General features: G+C 37.5%; 1 protein-coding gene and 1 pseudogene across 4 annotated transcripts in view; one reads left to right on the forward strand and one right to left on the reverse strand.

The window, feature by feature from the left end:
- The window catches only part of NRG3 (neuregulin 3), a 1,143,185-nt gene that overhangs the window by 146,151 nt on the left and 975,479 nt on the right, over positions 1-21,555 (forward strand). The window lies entirely within an intron of this gene.
- Positions 6,550-8,359, reverse strand: LOC129076282 (eukaryotic peptide chain release factor GTP-binding subunit ERF3A-like; annotated as a pseudogene).

Genomic DNA, 21,555 nt, shown 5'->3' on the forward strand with positions numbered 1-21,555 from the left:
TGAATGTGCACAGGAGAGAGGGGAAATGAAGACTTCCTGATTTCTGGCAAGAGTATCTATGTTGGTGTTCCTGTGTTTAGTCAGGAACACTGGAAGATGAGTAGGTTTGTGGGTAAAATCATGAGTTTGGAAATATATTTGAGTTTGATACAAGATACATAAATAGATTTGTCAACTAGGCAACTGAATATATGAGCCTTGATCCTAAAGAATTCTGGAGGATATAAACACTGGAGACTCTAAAGACAATAAATGATGTTTAACCTAGTTTTGACAGCATCGAAGATAGAGTATAGATTAGGAAGAAGATAGGTTCCAGGATTGGGCCCAGATGGTCCTCAGGTATGCTAGTGCAGAGGAGGGCAAGGCAGGGAAATGTAACTCAGACCTGCATGATGAGCTTGCAGGAAGGTCAGGAGACTGCTGTTTCAAAGCCAAGAAAGCGATGAGAGTACTTCAAGAACGACAGAAGGGCCAATTACATGGATGGCTATTGTGAAATTGAAAAAGATGATTGAAATGTGATCATTGGATTTGGCCACATGAGGGTTGCTGGTGACCATTGCAGGAGAAGATTTAGTGGAGTGGTTAGGGCAGAAGCCAGTTTGGAGTGACCTGAATTGCTTCTGGAAAGTGTAAGAGTACAGGGAGTATTTGCTGACATCTCTTTTGAAAAGAAATTTGGCTGAGAGGGATGGCATAGAAGTGGGGTGCTTGGTGGAGGATATATGGAGTGAAGGAAGTTGTTTTGCTTTACAAAAATGATACACTAGAACAGCATTTATAAACTGAAGTTTGTGAACTATCAGTGGTCTTAAAATAATTTGGGGTTGCAATCATTTAAAAAATTAGACAGACTAAAACACAACATAGAGTGCACATCACATATGGTAAAGGTAAGAATTTTATTTTATGAAATATATTATGAAATATTTATAAATAGTTACATATTTACACACATATATGTTGGGTTATAATATATAATATATTTCCTAATGTGGATCCCAGTGTAAAAAGTTTGGAAGGTGCCACACCAGGAAAAAGGCAAGGAGAGGGTCCTCTGAAGAAATCACTCCTGCCAACAGCTTGATCTTGGACTTCTCGTCTCCAGGATTGTGAAAAGATAAATTTTTGTTGTGTGAGCACCCCAATCTTTGTGTTTTGTTATGGCAGCTGTAGTAGGCCAATAACATGCCTAGTATCTCATTTAGTGTCTTTTGACTATTTCTATAATCTCAGGCATGGAGGATTAGGATCACAAATGCCTGTTACGGATGAGAAAAACTGAAATGTAGAAATAAGAAATGACCAAGGTCAGGGATTAAAATAGTTAGGAAATGTAAAATAAAATTTTGTAGATCCTAGTAGCAGTGTTTTTGCCATGACAAAGGCTACATTACAGGCCTTTTAAGCATGCTCTGTCTGCAGTGGTAGATGTGACTATTAGCTCGTCCATTTACTAGGCTCAAAAGCTGCACTTCTCTGCAAATATAGATTCTGACATTTTATAAAATAAGATTAAACATTTAAAAACTTCAGAAAGTCCAAAGACGACATATATTAACATTTAAAACTGATCACTTTTATGTAGCCCATGAAATTATACAGCCCAACGAACATCTGAAAGTTTTAGCTTCTTAATGAGATGTGATAAAACTTGACCAGTGCATGGGAATAAAGATAGCTGATTTTTAAAAATTGTCTTAATGAGCTATGACATTTCTCAAAACAAGCACTAGGGAATATCTCAATAAAGTAATAATCTGTTGTTACTTTGGTTATCTGATACAAACACATTTAACGAGTGATCTCAGTAAAGTCAGTAAAGTTGCTTTCCATCTTTCTGCATCTATTGAGTCCATTTTTTCCCTTTACACTGGTGAATAAAATATAACTTCAAAAGATGATTTTTAGGTGAGTAAAAGTAAATGAAGAGGAATGTGTGTATGTATGTCTGTGTGTATGAATCATGCTTCAGTGTAGTGAGCATCCTTATGAATGTCACCTCGTGAAAATGTGCAAGAGATTTTTCCAGGGTACAAACCTAAAGATCAAATTGTTGGGTTGCAAGCTGTGTCTGTGTTCAGCTGTGTAATATTAAATAGACCTTCAGTTTATCCTCCTATTATGTATTTGATCCTGTTTTCTCACAATTACAGTCAGATATATTGATTTTTCATAATCTAATAAGCATGTTATGATAGCTGATTATGGTAAGATTTTTAGTGATTGAACACTGGTATAGATTTATAAACCATTTACGTTTCTTCTTATTTCAGTTGTCTGTTCATGTAATTTGGCCATTTTTTGGTTTGCCTTTTTTTCTTACAAAGGAATTTATACATGTTCCTTTTGTACATTGTATAATATTCCTTTTTTGGGTATATGGATTGCAAACATCTTTTTCCAAATAGTAAGTGTTTTTTGTTTTTTGCTTTCCTTATGACCAGTTTTAAATCTTATAAAAGCTTTCAGTATTAATATGATCAGATATGTTTATTTTTTTTGTTTTTTTTCCTTTTTTTGTGTATCTTGATGTCATCAATGTAGTCTCTATGTCATACTCCAGAAATTTAGATATTTGTTTGTCTTAAGTTATTAATCCAATAGAAATTTCTTTTTTGTTTGTTTTTTGTTACTTTATTGTTTGGGAAGAAAGAGAGTTGTAAATTTTTTCTTTTCTCCATATGGATAGCCAGTTATTCTTGCAACATTAATTGAATAGTCTATCTTTTGCTCACAGATTTGTTGTCTATTATATTTGAAGTCCTCATAGGTATCTGAATTCATTTTAAATATATTTATTCTGTTACTTTGCTTTATTTGTCCCTTCAACTGTATATTTAGCTTTATAGTAATACCTGATATCTGTTAAGCTAACTCACCTCTTCTTTTACTTCAAAATTGTTTTGACAGATATTGACCTATAACTCATCCATATATATTTTAGCATGAAGTTGCCACATTTAATGAAAACACTGATAAGATTTTCATTGAATTTTTTAAAAATTTTATAAGTGAATGTGTTGTCTTTAGGGATTTTATGCATATGAACATGATATATTTCTCATTCATTTGTTTTCTTTTATGACATTCAATTAAATTTTTACTGTAAAGTCTTATACATATTTATTAGATTTAGTGTTATTATTTGTGCTATTACAAAAGTAACTCTTTAAAATAAAATTTCTTAATGATTTGTTGCTGAAATAAAGGCATATAATTGTTTTTTAGACATTGACTTTTTATTCAGCAAACTTGCTGAACAGTCTGATTAATTATAATGGTTTCTGTATTGATTTTGTTGGATTTTTCTAGGTGGACAGTCAGTGAATATGTTATATTTTGTTTTATTTTTTAATCCACACCCTTTAAAATTTTTGTACTGTTATGCTCTGGTAAATTTTTTAGTGTAATAAATAATAGAAGTGGTAACCTCATGGGCCCATTCACAAAACAATGCCAGCCTTTATGCTATATCTTCTTCACCTACTGTCATCTTGAATGAAAATTGACACTAACAATTAGAACCTTAAAAATTGTTGAATTTTAAGTGTTTTCCCAATGAATTGTAAAAGAAATATTTAACTCACTCTACCTTCTCTCTCAATTATGAGTACTGTTATTTACTTATTATTTATTTATTCTGTAATTCTTTATTTTATTCAGCAGGTATTTACTGATTGTTCACCATTAGCCAAACATCTTGCTGTTTCTAGGGGATTCCATGATGAATGTGACTAACAGTGTCCCTGTCCTTGTGAGGCTTCTAAATTAACAAGAGAGATGGGTATTGCACAGAAAATTACACTTGGTTATTTCCTTCTAACCCATGGCTGTGTGAAGCACACATGTAACATGCTGTCAGAACACTTAGGAGACCAGAAGGGAATGGTACTAATATATAGTTTGAAAGATCAGGAAAAGACATTGAGCTTGACTTAGATGACAAGTATGAATTAGACAGACAAAGGTGAAGCACTGGGCGGGCAAAGTGCACCAAAGAGAGGATAGATGTTGTAAACAAAGTTGTTCTAAAAAGCATGGCCAATGAAGTTATGTGTTATTAATGTTAGATAAGCATACTATTACAAAAATATAAAAATCGTTGAGGAAAAAATATCTGTTGAATACCCCTATTTGGAAGATAGTTTATATATCACTTTGAATTTTTTTGCTGCTTAATTAGGAATACTGAACCTCACCAAAGGGAGGGCCAAGGCAGTTGGTACAAAGCCACTCAAGGTGATGGGTGCTCATGTATCTGCCTCATCCACAGACCTGCAGCCCCGTGCCCCCATCATCTTTGCTTGGGCTCCATCTCTGGTTGTCTCTTTATTTTGATTTCTGTTTTCTCTTTGCAGCCATGAAGAATGTATTTGGAAAAATGAATAAATTAATTAAAAAATAAAAATAAAAAACAAAAAGCATTAGTAATTAAAAAAATAATTTCGTTGGACACACTAACACCATCAAGAATATTCCAAAGCAATATTGGCTGCAGGCATTTTAGCAAGTTTGGGTTGCTTATTTTAATACAGCCTTTCAACCAGTTTTCAGTGCAAGGCATATGCTTGCTTAAACCTTGTGTTCTAAAAAAATAGGGCCTATGTAGAAAGCTCTATTTTGTCAACCTCATAAAATTCCTTTTCTAGTTTCAAGCATGAAGTTGATTTTAAAATTTAAATAACTCAGGACAACAGTGTGGTGATTGCCAGGGGGAAGGGAGTGGGTGAAGATAGAAGAGTGTATAAGGGGGATTAATGATAATGGAAAAAAAAATAAAATAAAGGCAAAAATAGAAATAAAATAAAAAAGAATAAAATTTAACTGCAGTTCCGTTAAATGTGCTACCATTCCCAGATGTATCAAATATGCATTTCCTTTAAAAGCCATATTACTATTTTTCCTTTATTCACTACTGATACTTGAACAGAAGAGAGTAATAAAATGTTAGTATATATTTAGCCATATAAGGAAAAGTAATATAGAAATTTCTGAGGTGTAAAGTGAGATGAATTGCTTCTAAAAAACATAAGAAAACTAAGAATTACAAGCCTGCACAAGCTGGGGTTCTTGATCACCCAACGTGTGATTGCTTTATATACCACCACTGAGATAGAAGACTAGGTTCTGTCTTCATTTCCCCTCTAAATCAGAGGCAGGGGTCTTAGGGTTCTGGGGGACTTCAAGAAGTCAAGCATTTGACCAAACACATGTATTTGGTGTGTGAATAGAGGCCTACTGCTCAATAAAGCTCTGCATGCAGAGAGATTTGGGTCGTATTCTAACATTTCATCATTTGGAACATCTTCCACCAAAGTCCCTCTTTACTCAAATCTTGGCAGGTGTGATTGCACCTTATATAAATGGTAGGCACTTCTTGTTACACTGAGGGAAGCGTGTACTAGGTTGGACAGTATATAGTAGTTCACAAGAAAATGAGTCCTCCTTATAGAATTTTATCAGAGGGATTTGGAAAGGGGAAACTCCATCTTTCTAGGGGACAGTAATGTGCATTGATCTAGGGGTGTGATCAAAGCACTGGGCCAGACTTTTCAGCCTCATCTAGGCCTCTTTTGAATATTTGCTTGCTGAAGGACCAATGAGAACCTATTTAATAGGGAGGTCCTGAGACACAAAACACTAGAAGCACAGAAAGAATATCCATTTTTGATCCAGTCACACCACTATTGATATGAGCTGCACTGTTCCTAGACTTTTTTCACTAATCAACAAAGAGAAGGAGAAGCTACGCTTGTTTGTTTTTTCTGTCATGGGGACACGGAGACAACAGGGGCTCAGTCTTATGAGGTCTGAGATGTGGGGTGACTGCCAACACCACAGGACCTCTATGAATCATTAACTCAAAGATCATTTCCTAAGGTTCTTATCAGGCACATTATCATATACTATTATATGTATTTAACCACCAAGTGATATTATGAGAAGAAATTAATTTATTCAATTTTACAGTTGAGGACAATGAGTCTTGAGGCGATTGAGACATTGGCCAAGGTCATAAATAGGTGAGGTATGGGAAAGAGGGAATATTTAAACCTAAGAGTCTAATCCAAAAATGTATGCTCATAATTACTATGCCATGCAACTTTATTTTTTCAAATTGAATATTTTATTAAAATGGTCATCGTCTTTGTGACATGTGCACACACACTTGTATACTCAGAATGATCTGCCTGGGGAAAAAGACTATGTATGCCTAAAGGATAAATGGAAAAAAAAGACCTTAAATTTTGTAGGTTTTAATTATCCTAGGCAATTATGTCCACATCACTTACAAAGCTATTGCCTAATCTGTCCAAAGAAGCCTTTTGAGAAGGGAAGAAAAAAATCTTTGGAAAAACTCAACAGTGGCATGGCTGAGCTTTCAGTATGAGAAAGCTGATACAATGTGGACTTCGCTGTGAATTTTATCTTTGGAAAAATGTGGGAAGAGATTTGTCAATAGGCAGAAAATAAGAGAAGGTAGTGTGAAACAGGCCTGTTTCCTCACAGTATTGTGCAGGGTCATCAAGGCAGTGCTTAGTCTTACTCTGGCACCATTTTCAGAACTTTCCCAGTTGCAGTGTTCTTACCCTAATCACTTATGGTAAATCAGCCCATCGGAGGGAAGTCTTTAAAGGCCCAAGGCAGATGGTTCCTGCTCTCCTTAAGGAGGCAATGCATACTTGGTCTTGTTTTGCAAAACAGGGTTGAGTCTTACTTATTTCTCCTGATTTTGTCTACAAAGCAAATTAAGGCTGTTATTTCAACTTCCTCAATATAGGTATCACTATGGAGCATCACATTATAACCTGGGTAGATGACAATCTGTGCTCTATAATCATTGTCTCGGCATCAAATATGTATCCAGCATGACAAGTATTATTAGGATCACAAAGGGTCCTGGAAGAATCTTTTCTTCTTCAATTCTTTTTAGTCTGATTTTGAGGTTTTCACCTGGGGTGACAGAATCAGTTTCTATATCATCAGAAAGGATTCCAAGAACTTCTACCTGTGCTTGTTTAGCATCATCACAAGCTCCTGGACTTTACAAATACGTAGGTCCTGATTCCCGCTTTCCCAAGACCACACTGCCCATATCCTGTATTTATCTACAGTTGTTAGCCTGCTTGGTCCATCAACTGATCTATTGAAATTTGGAAAATTATCCAGATACGGAGTAAATGGTAATTTATTCTAATGTACCAAGGACAGAAATCTGATTGCTTTTTAAGATTTGCTCCAGTCAGCCCTGAGCAGGGCGAAAAGTGAATATTTGTTTTGGGATTGAAGCCAGCTTTTTTCATATTTGTATCTCTCATTGCTCCAGTTCACTGTTGGGTCATCCATCTCATTAAATAAGCACAGCTATGTGTTTTATACCAGCTGTAGTTGCCAACATTGCATGTTCTCTTGTCTGTCCTCCTTTTTCAAATCCAGGTTCAGACTTCCCCTTCCTGGCAGAGATTACCAGTACAGCCAAGTCAGCTTGAGAAGTACCACCACCACATTTGAACAAAACTCTTGTGGCCAGGGGAATCTAGAATTGTGAAATGCTGCTTTTCTTTTTCAAAATATTCTTGACTCACTTCTACTATTTTACCCTTATCTAGTTCTTCCTGATTTGTGTTTAAGCCCCAAGACAAGTACCAAGTTTCTCTGTTTTTCTCTTTAGTTTCTCTTTCATATATTTAATGTCCTTTTGTCAACCATTCCAGTCAGATGCATTACTTGCCCTGCCATTGGTTGACTTGCTAGCATCTGCATGCCCAATGAATATCATATTTACATGTTCTTTTCTAGAAGCACCTGGTAGTGCAAACAGGTGTAGGTTTTAGTGGTTCCTCTTCCTCCTCCATAATTTCTTGGGCATTTTCTTCTGGAGGCCTTCTATCTCCCATTAGGGAACCACCCCCCTGCTCTGCTTCACTTATTTCTTCTTTGTGTACCTATGATTCTTCTGGGGACATTTATCTCTTCATTTTCTACAACAGGTTCTAAAAATTCCATGTTAACAGTTGAATTTGACCTTCATGCAACAGTGACTGTTCCTCTTGAGAAGCTTCCACAGGTGCCAAAGGGCCTCCCTCACTGCCGTGGGCTCTGTGGTTGTTGATGAAGGCACCAGATGGGGGTGGTGCGGCTGAGCCAGCCCAGCCAGGGACAGCAGGAACACAGAGACTTGGCTGCGTGGGTGTTGGGCATGAAGGGTTTGGTGCTGACTTTGAGTTGCCAGCTAAAGGCTGTGCTGAGGTGTTCCTGCTGGGCCTCTGCGACTACTGTCAGGGGGCTGTGGGCTGCTGCTTGGGCCCAGCCTGGGGGCTTCCGTGCTCATCTGGTCCCAGCAGTTGGGTGCAGAGTTGCAGCAGCTGTGACCATTTACCACTGTCTGGATCCATGGTGAGATGCGGGAGGGGAGGTGGCAGATCTGTGGTGAAAAGAGGGCAAGGGAAAAAGAGAGGGGCCACTGAGTAGGAAGGAGCAGGTTGCACTGACCCCGGGGAATAGCAAGGCAGAAGGTCCGGGGATCTAGCTACCCAATTCCTGGCATTGCCGCTGGACAGATCCCAGTCCAGACTACACACAATCCAGAAGACAGTGTGTGACTCAGCCCTTCTCGTATGTGTAACTGGATCTCCTCCTACCCAACCCACTGCCAAGCAACTTTAAAAACCCCCTCTCTCCCTCTTCCAGGCTTAATGAGAGAAATGAATAAAGACATCTTTGTGAGAAAGGTCTGCAAATTATGATTTGGTTTTAAAAATGTGAGTTATTGTATTTGGTCCAGATTATTGATACCTTCTGTTCATGTACAGGGCACAGTATTTATAAATATTGATTTGGTTTACATAGCACCTGCCTTTTGTGGAGCTTATTCATAAAACAGTCCATTACTCCACAGAACAGTTCTTATACTGCCAGTGCTCTGGTCTGCAGAAGTCTGCTGCCCCGCAAATGCTTTCCCTAAGCCAGGAAAGTTCCAAGAAGAGTCTTCATCAATGAAAACTTTCTTCCTGGTGCCTCCTTTTCCCAAGTTGTAACATACAGATGGACATTTGTTGGAGCAGGTACTTGGCCAGCCAGTACCCCCTGCTCCGCCCTGTCTGGGGGATTCACAGACCTGTATCCCAGGCTCACCCTGGACCCTCCGCTTGCACATCACAGATCCCAGGAGGTACTCTGCACCAGCTCAGGACTCAGGGTCCTGCATGAACGTGGCTCTGCTGGAAGAGCTGGGAAAACTTCCTGACAAACAGAAATCTCTCAGTTTCAGATCATAAATACTGTGATCCATGTCTTTCTTGTGTGTTAATACTTCTTAGGATTTCAAAACAGAAGTTCGCTTCCAAAGAGCATCTAGTGAGCTTGTTCTGTTTGGAGACTCAGCTTGTCTTATCTCTGCCAAATGTGTAACACTTTGACAGAAGTATTCTCAATTAGCTCACCTCACACAGGGAAAATTGTGCTTAAACACAGGAGATGGGAAATGTCCAATTTGCATCTCAGAGTCAAGTAATATGAGCACCTCCCTGACATTGGTGGTCCTCAACATTTTTTTCTTACCATGGGGTTAGAGATTACCCAGATATAGCCAAGGGGAAAATAGCTGATATTGGCAAGTTTTATTTTCTTCGTTCACTTTTACATGAATTTTTAATAAAAATTCAGAGAATTTACACATTAATGCTAGTCAAAATGTGTCAGTGAAAAACTTTCAGATATTTAAATTTGTAAGTTACATTTATTTCCTGTGCAATGTCAGATTTTGGACTGTTTTAGACAATTATTTTTATCAACAGTAACTGTTTATAGATTTTTTGAACAATATCTTGCCAATTATGTGTGGTATTCTTAGTTACACTATATGCTATTGCATATTTTAATGTTTCTAATTATTTATATAAGTTTACTATTAAGATACATTTAATTCCCTTTGCCCTTCAAAAGGAAAGATAAAGACATTTTTTTCTTGATTATGAGGTCAAACAGATGAAAAGTTATATAAATAAACCATATTCACTTGAATAGCCTGTATTGGTGATGTTCAAATATGATTCAGCATGGTTCTTAGACATTTTTGTTGCTAAAACTTTTCTTTGTTGGAAGGAAGGGGAAAATCAGAAGAAATAAAAAACATGGTGAGTGCTCTGTGGAGCCTCACGGTCTTGTTGGAAGGGTACAACTAGCACAACTGAAACAGTCACAGGAAAATATGTCATTTAGGGTGAGTAAAGGACATTAGTTCTTTAGGAGTTTAGAGAAGGGCAGTCTCTTGTGGCTTGGTAATTATGAGAGCTATTTAAGAGGTGGAGCATTCAGTTCCTCTATGATATGCTTAGGGACATGTGGTTTGTACTCTTTTGTCCATGTGAACCCCATAGCATCCATCCCTATGATAAAGGTATTGGGATACCTCATTAACAAAAGAAGACACTGAGGCAAACAAATTAAGTGGCATGCCCAAGGCAGGGTCAGTTCCCACTGATGCAGAGCTAGAGTTTTTCTTTTTTTAAGTTGAGATAAAATTGACATACAACATTATATTAAAAATGATGATTTAATATTTGGAGGTATTGAGAAATGATTATCAAAGTAAATGTAGTTAATATCCTCACATATTTACAATTCTTTTTCTGCTGATGAAAACTTTTAAAATTTATTAGCAACTTTTAAATACACAGTACAGTATTATTAATTATACCCACCATTCTGTACATCACATCTCCATTACTTATTTATTTTATAACTGGAAGTTTGTACCTCTTGACTAATATTATCTATCTTTTCTACCTCAGCCCCCCACTGCTGCAACTATAAATGTTTTCTCTGTACCTATGAATTAGGGTATTTTTTAAAATTCCACATTTAAGTGCGATAATATGGTAATTTATCTTTGTCTGACTTATTTTACTTAGCATAACACTCTCAAGTTCCATACATGTTGTTACAAATGGTAAGGTTTCATTTTTATAGCTGAATAGTATTCCATTATATATGAAGCCTGTCCAGAAAGTATCCAGCCATGTACTATGAAAAATAGACACATTTATTGAAGAAGGTATAAAATACAGGGAATATTGTACATAGGACAATGATACCTCATTCCTTGTCAAAGGAGGCAGCTTGGGACCTCACACAGTTTTCCCAGTCACTATCAGCTCCCCTGTTTGGGCAAATCTAATTGATGGTTTGAAATCTCTTCTCTTTCAAAGGTGATTTTAGTTTTTGGAAAAGCCGGAAATCACAGGGCACCAAATCTGGGCTGTAGGGGCAGGACTGAGTCATCTGGGTGATATGATGTCTCATAATAAAAAGACCCTGCACCGGACATGTTGCGTGAGCCAGGGGCACTGTCATGAGGAAGCTGCCAATCACCAGTTGCCCATAGCTTTGGACTTCTAAATCATCCGAATAGTTTCTACAGAGGAATGTTCAAACTTAACGCAAAATTTGATGTAGAATTGTGTTGCTCAGTCATTTTGAATGTGACAGCTACACATGCTCACTCAATGGTGTCTACCACCCCTACTGACTAGTACAGTGAAGTCATCATTGTTCATGTATGCATCTTCCACTCCACTCTCCTTGGCTGCTGGATTATAGCGATGTCACAAAAGTTGTTCTCATTATACTAACAATGGCTGGACTTTTTCCAGGACAGACTATATATGCATATGCCACATTTTTTTTATTCATTCATCTATCAATGGACGATTAGGTTGTTTCCATGTCTTGTAAATAATGCTGCAGTGAACAATGGGGTGCATATATTTTCCCAAGTTATATATTCTTTTGGTTAAATAACCAGGAGTGTAATTGCTAGATCACATGGTACTTTAAAAAAACATTATTGATTTTAAAGAGATGGGTGACTGGGGGGAATGGAACATCAACTTGTTGTTTCACTTATTTATGCATTCATAGGCTGCTTCTTGCATGTGCCCTGACCGGGAAGAACCCACAACCTTGGCATATTGAGATAAAACTCTAACCAACTGAGCTACCCCCATCACAGCAGCACTTCTATTTTTAATTTTTGAATTAACTGTATACTGTTTCCATAGTGTATACATCAGTTTACATTCTTTCCAACAAATGTATTTTTTTTCTCCACATCTTGCCAACACTTGTTATTTCTTGTCATTTTAATAATAGCCATACTAACAGATATGAAGTGATATTGCTGTTTTGAATTGTATTTCTCTAATGATTAGTGATTTTGAGAATCTTTTCATGTACTTGTTGACCATCTGTTTATCATTGGAAAACTGTGTATTCAGATCCTCTGCCTATTTTTTAAATCAGATTTTTTTTGTTTCTTTCTATTGAATTGCATGAGCTCTTTATATATTTATGATATTAAACACTTGTTAAATATATGATTTGGAAATACTTTTTTCTCATTCAGAATGTTGCCCTTTTTTTGGTGGTTTTCTTTACTGCTCAGAAACTTTAGTTTGATGTAATGCCACTTAGGTTTTCTTTGTTACCTTTGATTTTGTTATCAAATTCAACAAAAATCATCATCATGACCAATGTCTAGGAATTTACCATGTTTCCTTTTCTAGGAATTTTGTGGTTTCATATCTTCAATCCATTTTGAGTTAATTTGTGCGTATGATGTCAAATAGGGGTTCAGTTTCATATTTTTTGCATGTGTCTATCTAGTTTTCACATTGTCACTTATTGAAGAAACTCCTCTTTCCCTATTGTGTATTCTTCAGAGATGCTATTTTTTATTTGTTCTCTCTGTTCTCTCTGCAGTTGTTGAAAGTGCCTCCTTAAAAACAAAACAAAACAAAGCATGATAGAATGGCTAAACAGTAGTAGGATTTATTGAGCTTCCATGGGCCAGGCATTATTCTAAGTAACTTTTCATGTATTATCACACATAATCCTCACATAAATCCTATGAACCACAGAGAATTCAGTCACTTGCCTAGGACCACAATGTAAGCAAGAAAGATCTTAACTGGGATTGAAGAATTGGCCTAATGTTGATAAGTGTTGGGGATGAGACATGACTGTTTGGGTGGAGCTGATCTTCAACAACCTTTCAGAAATAGTATGAAGGTTCTAATTTCAGGCAGGGCACAAGGTGAGTTTTGGGCCAAAGTCACAGCAATGTGAAACCTGAGATTTATGAAGAGAAGCTTAGAAATAGCGGGCCAAAGGGAGGAGAAGGGAGAGAGACTGGAGAGACTCTAGAAAGTAGAATATTCAGACTGATGAGTAAGGAGCAGAGATGAAGAATGGCAGAGAATGGGCAATGTGAATTCTGTATAAATGAAGAGAAGGGGTTCTCTTGCAAGCTTTTGGAGATTTCTAATCCACATGTGGGAAATGTCAGAATTAGTCTATTTTCTTTAAATCAAGTATATTTCTCAGTAAGGTGTCGGAAGTTTCTCTCTCTCAGAGCCTGCTGAATAATTATGCAGTTTGAGGTGAGCACTTCCAGGTGAGGACAACAATGCTGTAACTAGCACTGCCTTAAAATATGAGAAATGAAAATTAAAGATTCTCACTTTGATTCTGTGAAAAAGAGGGTGTGACAATTGATTACTGTATCACCAGATTAATCTGTCACAAGATTTTGAAGGCAGTGCTTTGAAACATGTCATGTTTCTTAACAGCCTTGTCTAGATCTTCTCAGGAAAGATCCTTGTGAACTCATTATTGATAGTTCAATATAAGTTTGAGAAAAATACTGTGCACACAAAAAAAAAATCTGGGAAAAAAATCTTATCTTCATTATTTACCAGCTATGTGAAACAGTAAATAATTTAGTTTTTCTGAATCTCAGGGTTTTTAAAAATCTATGAATTGAATGTGAAGTGTAAGATGGAAGAGGCTGAGGAACGTGAGTTAAGACCAGAAGAAAAAGGCAATATGTGCAATATTTTAAACTTTTTCTCAAAATGTAGGCACAGACCAAATCTTACTTTTTAATCAGGAAATCATATAATCAAATTTGTGTTTTAGAAAGATGATTGGAAATGGTGCCAAGGGTGGATTGAAGGGAGAAAAAGTTGAGGACACGTTTATGGCTTTTTTAATATTTACATCTTTTTAAATTTTATTTCATTGATTATGCTATTACAGTTGTCCCAATTTTCACCTTTGCCCCCCTCCACCCAGTGCACCTGCTCCCTCAGGCAATCCCCACACCTTTGTTCATGTCCATGGGTCATATGTATACATTTTTTGGCTACTCCACTTCATATAATGTATTTTACAACCCATGGCTAGTGTCTAACTACCAATTTGTACTTCTTAATCCCTTCACCTCTATTTTTTTCCTTTTTTAAGTTGACAACTTATGTTTAGGAGCAAAGGGAAAGGAAATCTCGTGATGGTCTTGTTCCACACTGCACTTTTTTCTTTATTTTTATTGTTGACACTATTATATATGTCCCCATTTTCCCTCACTTTGCCCATCTCCAACCAGTCCTCACCCAACCCTCACTGAGCCCCACCCACCAAAACTGCATCTTTATTTTTTTGATTTGCTATATTAATTTTTAACTGTTATTGGTTTTTCTTGTATTTTTTTGCATTTTTTATCATTGTTTAAATATTTGTCTCCATTTTCCCTGCAACACTTTCCCCTGCCCCACCTACCCCAACCTCCCACCCTCAATCCTTCCCCTCTTTGGCTTTGTCCGTGGGTCCTCTATACATGTTCCTTGATAATCCTTCCCCTTCTTTCCCCCATTATCCCCTCGCCTCTTCTCACATTCCCCCAAATCCCCCTCCACCTGGCAACCATCAAAATGCTCTCTATATCATGATTCTGTCTTTGTTCTTCTTGTATGCTGAGTTTGTTTTTTAGAATCAGTTGTTGATAGATACATACTTATTGCCGTTTCATTGTTTATAGTTTTGATCTTCTGTTTCTTAAATAAGTCCCTTTAACATTTCGTATAAAAATGGTTTGGTGATGATGAACTCTTTTAGTTTTTTCTTGTCTGGGAAGTACTTTATTTGCCCTTTGATTCTAAATGATATCTCTGTTGGGCAGAGCAGTTTTGGCTGTAGGTCCCTCCTTTTCATGACTTTGAATATTTTTTTCCCATCCCTTTTAGCCTGCAAAATTTCTTCTGAGAAATCAGCTGACAGACTTTTGGGAACTCCCCTATTGGTAACTAACTGCTTTTCTCTTGCTGTTTTTATGATTCTCTCTTTATCTTTAACCTTTGGCATTTTAATTAGGATGAGTCTTGCAGTGGGTCTCTGCATACATCTTGTTTGGGACTCTCTGTGCTTCCTGGACTTCATGTCTATTTCCTTCATCAAATTAGGAAAGTTTTCTTTTATTATTTTTTCAAATAGATTCCTGATTTCTTGCTCTTTCTTTTCTCTTTCTGGCACCATTATGACTTGTGTTGAAACACCTGAAGGTGTTCCAGAGGCTCCTTACCCTGTCCTCGGTTTTTTGTTTGTTTTTTTTTATTCTTTTTTTCTTCTTATTCTGATTGGTTGTTTTTTTGTTTCCTTGTGCTCTAAATCATTGATTTGATTCTCATCTTCATCCACTCTACTGTTGATTCCTTGTAAAGTGTTCTTTACTTCAATTAGTGAATCCTTCGTTTCTGACTGAATCATTTTTATGCTGTTGAGGTTTCATTAGGTTCCTTGAGCATCATTATAACCAGTGTTTTGAACTCTGCATCTGATAGATTGCTTATCTGCACTTTGTTTAGTTCTTTTTCTGGAGTTTTGATTTGTTTTTTCATTTGGGCCATGTTTCTCTGTGTCCTCATTTCGGCAGCCTCCCTGTATTTGTTTCTATGTATTAGGTAGAGCTGCTTTGATTGTCTGTTTTGGTAGTGTGACCTAATGTAGTAGGTGTCCTGTAGGATCCAGTGGCACAACTTTCTGTTTTACCCAAGTTGGGTACTTGAGGTGCACGCTTCCTGTGGGCTGAGTATACCCTCCTCTTGTAGTTGATTGAAGTTGGCAGGTCAATAGGAGGGATTGACCCAGGCCAGTCATCTGCAAGGACTGGATGTGTCCACTGACCTCTAACCTCCATCCTCCATGGAGGATCACCTGTGTATGGGAAGGGTGGAGGTACTCCAGTGTGGCTTGTAGCTTTTCACTGAGTGTGTAGGCTTTGGGATTTCCCAAGTGGTTCAGGCCAAAGTCAGCCACCACCTGTGTTCTGCCTGGGGCCACCCTGCATGAGCTACAGAGCAATCTGAAGATGGCAGCTATTGTGCTGGGCTTGGAGATTCCTAGGCAAAGCCATGCTGTGAACCCGGGCTAGCTGCTGCTAGTGCCAGGCCTGGTGCCACTTAGCAAGAAGTTTGGGGACTGGGGACTTGCTGAGGCCAGCTGTTGCTTATTTGAGATGATTTAAGAAGATGTTAAACATGAGCCAAGACCAATCATTTATATGCAAAAGCCACTGTTAACAGCTTGCACGGGCCCTTAAGTTGGATGTGGTGGGGCCTCAGGGTAGGATGAACAGTATTAGGCAGGTTGACAGCATCTCAAATATGGCACCCACCTGCCAGCTCTGTGGCTCTGTGTGAGGAAAGTTCAGAAAAGGAACAATGGTCTCTGCTCACTTTGTGTCTGAGAGAAAGCTCTTCCCCACCTCTTGTCTTGATGCCAGACAATTTAGTTCCTCCCCATATGCCACTGGTGCCTTTCAGTCTGCTACCCCAGTGCTGGAGTTCAGAGGGAGTGGGTTCTTTAAGAAGAACTTTTTGGAAATCCAGGAGTTTCATCCACTCACTCAAACTCTGCTGGTTTTTGCAGCCAGAAGTTGTGGGGACTTTCTTCCTGGCACTGGAACCCTGGTGTGGGGCTAGGACCCCTCATTCCTAAAATATACCTCCTGATTTTTATCTAAAACACATGGGTGTGGGACCAGCAAATTCCACATCTCTGTGCCTCTGCCCTCCTCCTGAATAGATGTGGTTTCTTTAATTCTTTATTTGTTGGACTTCCATTCAACTCGATTTCTTACAGTTCTGACTGATGGATTGTCCTATAGTTTTGTTGTAATTTTGATGTGGTTCTGCAAGGAGGTGGGCCATGTTTACGCACTCCTCCATCTTGACCCACATCATCTTTTTTTAATCCTCTCCAAAGGACTTTTTGAAATTGCTCTAAGAGCAAGAGTAAGGGAGAGAGGAAGGGAGTAAAAGAAACACTGATGTGAGAAACAAGAATCAATCAGTTACCTCCATACACGTTAGGACCTGGATTGCATGTGCCTGGACCAGGCATCAAAATCACGACCTTGGTATGTGCCCTGAGGGGAAATTGAACCTGCAAACTTTTGCTTACCAGATGACTCTCCAACAAACTGAGCCACACCAGCCAGGGCTAACATTGTTTTTTTTTTTTTGTTTTTTGTTTTTTGTTTGTTTTTTTCTCTAGTAATTTAGCAATCACATATTTTCTTTTATAAAGTGTATGTTCATTAATTTTTTTATTATGGTAAAATACACATTATTTTAAAAGTGCCATCTTAATAACTTTTAATGTACAGTTTTGTGGGAGTAAACACATTCATAATACTGTGCAACCATCATCATCTATCTCTGTAACTCTTTTTCATCTTGTAAAACTGAAGCTCTATTCCAGTTAAACTATAACCCCCTAGACCACCAGCTCCTAACAGTCCCCATTCTAGTCTCTGTCTTTATGATTTTAACTACTCTATGTAAATAATCTAAGTGGGATTGTAGAGCATTTGTCTTTTGTTTTTGTGATTGGCTTATTTCACTAAGTATGTCTTCAGTGTTCATCCATTTGCAACATTCTGGAATTTCCTCTGTTTTTAAGATTGAATAATACTTCACTGTATGTATGTATACCACATTTTGCTTCATTATTTATCTGTTGATGAGCACTTTGGTTGTTGGCTTGACTTAGCTCTTGTTAATAATGCTGCTATGAACATGGATATACAAATATTTCTTCAAACTTTGGCTTTCAATTTGTTTTGTAGTCCAGAAATGGAATTGCTCTACTTTATTTCTGTTTTGAAATTTTGTGGAACTGGTATACTGTTTTCTACAGTGGCTGGAGCAGGTTACATTCCCACCAGCAATGTGCAAGGGTTCCAATTATTTCACATCCTCATGAACATTTGTTATTTTTAAATGTTTTTGAAAATATCTATCCCAATAGGTATGAGGAACACTTTTATGTTTTTTAAATTAAAGATAATGAGGGTCAAGGTGAGGCACAGTCATGGAAAATAAATGGTGGGGAACTCAGGTGGGAGATTTTGGGGAATTGCAAGCAGCTAAATTTGCTAACTGAATATCCTCATATTAGAGGATGAATTATATATGTTCAACTTTGATATTTTGACATGTCCAAATTTGACAAAAATAGTATATCATTAAAATCAGGAAGGATATAAAAGATGAACAGTATTTCTAAAGGGGGACTTTAATGTTCATTAATTTATTAATATATAGATTTTCTTTTTTTATATTTGAGCCAATTTTATTAGTTAATCTATTTGTTTTTTCTTTTAATTTTTATTTTTCGAATTCATTTGTCTCTGCCTTCCCGACACTACTTTCCCCTGCCACCCTCCCCCACCTCCTTCCCTCAATCCTTCCCCACTTTGGCTCTGTTCATGGGTTCTTTATACATGTTCCTTGACTTGACCCTTCCCTTTCCTTTCCCTGCCTTCCCGTCCTCCTTCCGTCTTGACTCTGTTGGTTTCTTTTATTTCAATGTTGCTGGTTATATTTTCCTGGCTTGTTTGTTTTGTTTGTTAAGTTCCACTTATAGGTGAGATCATATGGTATTTGTCTTTGGCCCCCCAGCTTATTTCACTTAGCATAATGCTCTCTAGTTCCATCCATGCTGTTGCGAAGGGTAGTACTTTTTTTCTTTCTGCTGTATAATATTCCATTGTGTAAATGTACCATCGTTTTTTGATCCACGCATCTACGGATGGGCATTTAGGTTGCTTCCAACACTTGGCTATTGTAAATTGTGCTGCTGTGAACATTGGGGTGTATAGGTTCTTTTGAATTGGTATTTTGGGATTCTTGGGGAATAATCCCAGCAGTGGAATCTCTGGGTCAAAAGGCAGTTCCATTTTTAGCTTTTTCAGGAAATTCCAAACTGTTTTCCACAGTGGCTACACCAGTCTGCATTCCCACCAACAGTGTTCTAAGGTTCCCTTTTCTCCACAGCCTCGTCAGAACCTGTTGTTTGTTGATCTGTTTATTATGGCCATTCTGACCAGTGTGGATTGGTATCTCATTGTGGTTTTAATTTGCAATTAAATCTGATGGCTAGTGATGCTGAGCATCCTTTCATATGTAATGTATAGATTTTTAAAGGAAGATATTTGTATTTGAGCACAACCGTAAATTTTAAAAACTTCTAGCTTGCAGAAAAAGATTATACCTTGTGGAAAACCATACATTGTGATGAGATCATGTTTCTTGCATTTACTTTAACAAAAATAATAACATATTTGTAGAATATTTTGCAATTTGCCAGTCTCCTTCAAATAAACTGTCTTTTATCTTTCAACTGTTTCACCATTCTTTTATTTACTGATATACATCAAATACCTTTTGAGTACCTACTGAGTATCAGGAACTTTCCTAAACTCTGGAGACATACCTTGCTCTCACAGAGTATACATTCTAAGGGTAGGTCTCAGAATTTAGGTGTCTATGATAGGAATTCTTGACGTGGGTCATGGGGAGGATTTGGGGATGGGGAGGTGTCTATGATGCCAGTAAAATTTCCAAGAAGAGTTGTTTGTTCTTTTTTAAATCAGATTTTCAAAGATAACTATAACCTTAAACTGGCTAAGATCCATGTTTTTCAAGAAACTGAGTCTTACAGAAGTTAACTGACCTGTGCAAGGTCCCAAGAATCAAGTGACCATCTAGGTCTGTGACCATTGATTTAGCGCACTCTTGCAGTGCCATACTGACACTCAGTATTAATTGTGTCATCCTGCTCTAAAAAATGATCCATTTTCCTAAGGTTTTAGAGATCATTTAACATTCTTATTGTAAATGTGACTTCATATCAGGATGCAACACTGAACACATTTTATAGTTTGGTAGACTGATTTGAGTTTCTTATAGCTTTTAATACATTGAAACTTTTAATTCTGCCAGTTGTAGAGGCAGTGTTCCTGCAGCTTTGCTGGAGAGGAACATGGCAAGGAACCTGAAGAATCTATAATGACATTTCTTGGATCATTTTGAGGAAGTAAAAACGTGAGCCATTCCTAAGAAAATTGTGAGCCCACTATTGCAGGACACAGCCCAGTACCTTTGAAATGGCCTTCCTGACTTACTGCAATGGGGAGCTCTGGGTTCTGTGATAAAACAACATTTATATTTACACACTACCATCTGACCTTTGGGTCAGGGCATTTCCAATCAATTTAGAAGTGCAGCAAGTGGAACCAGCATGCTGATGAGTTCTCACAATATGGTAAGCAAAGCTGCCTGGGACTGAGGGGCATGGAAACTCTCTTGAATTTTTAGATGCTTTTTACCACATACTCCTAGACTCTTGGTTTGGGAATTAAGTTAGTTGCCAGAGATATAACAGTGGGGGGTGGGGGTAAGACAGCCTAAATAAGCCTAAATATTAAAAGCTGAAATGGAATTTTCACACACTAGAAATAAGTAATTTTTCTTGGGAAAATCAAATAGAAAAACCTGCTAACATGCTACTTACTGTCTTAGCAATGAACAGATATGAGGCAGAAATGTTTAAGTAGGAATCAGCTTTGTAGTATATAGAAGGCCTAGCAGAGAATCAATCAAAGTGCACCTGAATAGCCCCAGCCTTCTAGAACTATTTCTTTTTTTAAAAAATATTTTATTTATTTATTTTTAGAGAGAAGCGGGGTGAGGGATAAAGAGAGGGTGAGAAACATTGATATGTGAGAGATACGTCAATTAGTTGCCTCTCTCACACTCCCAACTGGGGACCAGGGCTGCAGTCCAGACATGTGCCCTGACTGGGAATCGAACTGGCAACCTTTTGGTTTGCAGGCCCACACTCAATCCACTGAGCTACACCAATCAGGGCTAAAATTATTGCTAAAGCCAAATTTAACTTTGTTCAGGAATATAAAGAATCTCTAATTCATTTATTGAATCCTCAGGAGTTGTGCTACTCTGATTACCACACATTGAAGCTATAATTTGTTGTTGAATCAGAACAACAAGCAGATAATTTTACATCAACCTGATGGGGTTGTTTTATTGAAACTGTAATAAGCTGCTCGGCTTGGTGTGCGTGTGCATCTGTGTGTGTGCACACATGTGCTTCTTTTGATTTAGGGTTAAGTCTTCCTGATTTGAAGGAATAATTTTAGATAACGCTTGGTAGGCATGGCCATGTGATTCCTGTGCTGTGGCTTTTCCCCAGATTCCCCAGATTCTTGTCTTTTGCATCTAGTTAGAATGCGTCAATGTTTCATTAGGTGATTTTTTTTCATTGTTGTGGTTTTGTTGTGTGTGTTCTTTTTCCTGCTTACTTTAATTTCATATAGCATTTTCTGGAAAAGAGTATATGCATGGACTT

Source organism: Pteronotus mesoamericanus, unplaced genomic scaffold (assembly GCF_021234165.1).
Source record: "Pteronotus mesoamericanus isolate MK-2021 breed Mesoamerican mustached bat unplaced genomic scaffold, CSHL_Meso_final contig_59, whole genome shotgun sequence".
Lineage (NCBI taxonomy): Eukaryota > Metazoa > Chordata > Mammalia > Chiroptera > Mormoopidae > Pteronotus > Pteronotus mesoamericanus.